The sequence below is a fragment of the Periophthalmus magnuspinnatus genome, chromosome 17 (assembly GCF_009829125.3).
Source record: "Periophthalmus magnuspinnatus isolate fPerMag1 chromosome 17, fPerMag1.2.pri, whole genome shotgun sequence".
Classification (NCBI taxonomy): domain Eukaryota; kingdom Metazoa; phylum Chordata; class Actinopteri; order Gobiiformes; family Gobiidae; genus Periophthalmus; species Periophthalmus magnuspinnatus.
The window spans coordinates 17,232,167-17,236,194 of record NC_047142.1 but is presented as its reverse complement, the minus strand read 5'-3'; positions in this window follow the sequence as shown (position 1 = coordinate 17,236,194).

The following is a 4,028-nucleotide window of genomic DNA, read 5'->3' as shown; positions in this document are numbered from 1 at the left end:
TTTGGGACAATTTTGTGAAAGTACTTAGAATTTCAGAATATATAAAAATTTATTTGAGAACATTTTGTGACCATATTTGTTTGCCTTATTGGGTGGAGTCATTTGTTCTAGCCAAAGCAAAATGCATGAATGTTAATAGCATTTTTACATTATAATTGTACATTTGTATTTTGCACAAAATGTCATGTTTATTTATTCAATGTGGTGTTAAAGGGGATGCCCTTGTGTGTACAGACATCGGCTCATGAACTAAATTGTGTTGTAAATAGGTGATTCTGTAAATACATAATTAAATAAAGTATTGTTTTCAGTAAAATGAGATTGTGTGTTTGGAGATTTTAGTGAACTCTATTCAAGTTGCAATCCCAGTGCTCTGAACAGCGTGTTTTTAGTTACAATCAAAACATTCATTGTCCTGAAATGAATCTATGAAACAACAGAGAGGACTGAAAAATGGAAACTGGTGTACAGATCTATATGTGCTTATTCTATGCACTGAAATCATGGGCTTACGCATTATTTTAATTTTTAAATGTGGAATGCATTTCAAGCTCTCCAAAAAACCTACCAGTCAAGGGGGAAAATGCCAATGGAACAAGTCGTATCCCACTTAAAAAGAAAAAAAAACTGCTTTTCATCACTTATCTGCAAAGGATGAGACAAAATCATTATAATCTTAAATAAAGCTTTTTTTTTAGGGTATTTCAAATAAGAGATAAGAGAACCTTACAACACATTGTTCAAGAACAGCAGAGGAACATAGAATATGAAATCCAAAAGCAAGATGAGTCATTATTTAAAAGGTCCTACACAAAATGGATTCTTGTGAGCTTTAAGCCATGTTATAACACTGTTACTTCGTCAAAAACATGCCTGGAGTTGTGTTTTTTTTCATTCACACATATTTGAGTAACCCTTATTTATCAGTCCGTCTACATTTCAAACGCTCAAAATGCTTTGTTCCTCCTTGTGATGTCATGTAGTGGTAGTTTTCAAATTAACAGCTACCTTTTATCTTTAGTTCAGTAGAGATTGGCACTTCCAGGGCTGAAACCCTCCAAATGGTTCTAGTGAAGATGTATGGAATTTCACTCGCAAGGACCACGTCACAACAATGATATAAATAAAAGTGGAGGCTGCGTAGAGACACATAATGGGGGCTCTGTCTTAGGCAGTTAGCCCAGCCCAATTAGGACCCTCCCCTCTCTGTCGATGGTGAGGTCTTTGGGCTGAAAGATGAACAAGGGACATGGGGTGGAAGGGAGGGATTGAGAGAGCAGAGACAGACTGTTGAGATGAGTTGAGGTCTGCTGACAAGGAGCAGGAGGAGGTTGAGGTGTGGTCCTGCTCCTGTGTGTTAAACATGTGAGAATGAAACAAAACACAACTCCGGGTATGTTTTTAATAAGGAAACAACAGTATAACATAGAGCAGAATAACAAAACTAACACAATACTGTGCAAGTAGAGCAAAAATACAAGACTTCAACACTATTATGTCCAATAAGTGAGCGTGGACTTTGTGTGCAGTCCTGTGTGTTGGTGCGACTGTCTCCTGCAGTGGACATGTGAGAGCAGAGGACAGTGTCATTATAAGTGCATTGTGTGGGTGAGGTGTGATCACAGCCTGACCTCTGCACACATAACTCTACAGACAGAAGACACAGGAAGCTATAAAGTTGTTAAGTGTCACTTTCAGGTGCAATCAGCAACTTCACAGCTAATTTCTAGTCAGCCTAGCTTCTTGCCTCACCCTCCCTCGTTCACGTTCTGTCACGCTCCATGTGCATGACCTTGTTAGCTTTAAACACCTGCAATCTCTTTTTTACATGAGATGTGTTGCCGCTAAAAAAGAGGAATTTGTAAAACGGCCCCAATCTTTCCATTCTGAGCAGACGGTGCTCGATTAATGTGCCGTCCTTATTATTTATTTATATTTATTTATTAGCCCCTTAGATGGCAGTTTTTGTCACATATCTCCTGCTACCCATTTGGAAAAATGTCTGTGTAGTCCCTCAGTCGTCCAGGTCTGATCCACACTCTATACACTTGAAAAAATCTCCCTGAGAGATTTTTTTTTATTTTTTTTTACTCTGACTCTGATCAGTGTGACTGGATTATCAATGTGGACAAATTATAAAATAAACAAAGAAGTTGTCTTGAATCAAAGAGTCTGGTTTATAAAATGCACACAGTCATCAAAGAGCTGCTGTCCCTAAAAAAGTGTCATTTCGCCCTCAACTGACAAATGAACATACACACAGTGTGTTTATACCATGGACATACACACAGTGTGTTTATACCATGAAAACAATAGCAGAGTAAAACAAGTTTAAACCAGCCCAAGTAGCTCGAGGCCACTGGACCTATCTTCCCGTAGGAAAGCAGCATGAGGGTCAGGAAGCCCTGAAGACGTCTCTCTAATCTCCAAGGACTCACAAATAAGAGATACATCCTGGCATAACAACAGATGGCAGTACAAAGTGAGAGTGTGAAACAAACAGACGTCTCCACGAATAAATATTTAAGGTAAAGAGATCCATAGCAATACAAGTAAAGAAAGCTATAACAATTTATATATATATATATATATATATATATATATATATATATATATATATATATATATATATATATATATATATATATATATATATATATATATATATATATATATATATATATATATATATATATATATATATATATCTCCTCCTGACTACCAGGAGAAAAAATGTTGTCCAATCACATTTATTTTAAAATTTAAACATCCACAAAGTTTAACATCCACATAACTGTCAATTATAACTTTTGTTGGTTTTATTTTGCTTTGTTATTGTGCTTATTTGCTCTGATACTTCAAAAAGCAATTCCCCTTCTTGGAAACACAAAGGAATATTTTGCACTTTGTGCACATCACATATGTTTTGCTCTTGCAGCCAGATCTCCAACACCTTTATGCATGTGTTTCATTCACCATCTCTGGAAGATGGATGGCACCATAGTGTCTCATAGCTGCATTTGGCTGCCATTTCCACTTTTGACGTGGGGGAGTGTGTTCATCTTCGCTGCCACTTATGATTCCTGCTTGAGCCCGGTTAATCAACTCTTCACCAAGGAGCAGTTTGAAGTCAAGAAACGTCGGCAGTCACTCTCATACTGAAGCCACGAGTTGGTGATTGCCAGGTCAAAAAAGCGGAATTACTACACGCACTGTCCATTTCCGAGTAGGCAAATGTCCATTTATATATACAGTCTATAGTAAGATAATGGTTAAGGTTAGGGCCAGAGTGAGGGAAGAGGTTATGCATTTGCTTTCAAGTATATCTTTAAAATAGAAAACATGGTTGTGGGAACATAGCCACATAGATGTGCTACATGGAGAGTTAGTGAGATATACACACTCCTAACCAATACCTCTCACTCCTTATACTAGATTTTTACTGCATCTTTACATATTTGATACAATTTGTGGATGACTTATACCACAATGAGTCATTCCACAAAAGTCTCTACACTGTGACTAAATATCTCAAACATTAGTCATTTCTGTGTTTTACATGAAGCTAATGCTAGAGTCACATCAGCTGAGCTGAGCTCATGTCTGTAGAGCAGTGACACAGGATGTGATTCAACTGTTATCGGGCTAATTGTGCACTATGAATTAATGCATGGCAGTTAGCCATTGGAAATCTCAATGACTGTGGCATAAAATGTATTTCTCAGCGATAAACAAAAGAAGTCAACAAAGACTATCAGTAATAAGAAAACTCAAAGGACTCTATGTTTCTCCACATCGGTTATTACTGTTGTATAAATCTATCATTCAGCCCATCCTACTGTACTGTTCCACCTGCTTCTATAACATGCTTACTGTTAAAAACCAGACCAAACTCATAAAAGTAACACACATAGCTGCTAAAATCATAGGACTCCCCACACCCAATCTCACAGATCTACATAATTGGGCTCTTGGACGCTTCACACTCGCCATAACACAGGACGCCACTCACCCCCTCCAGGACCATC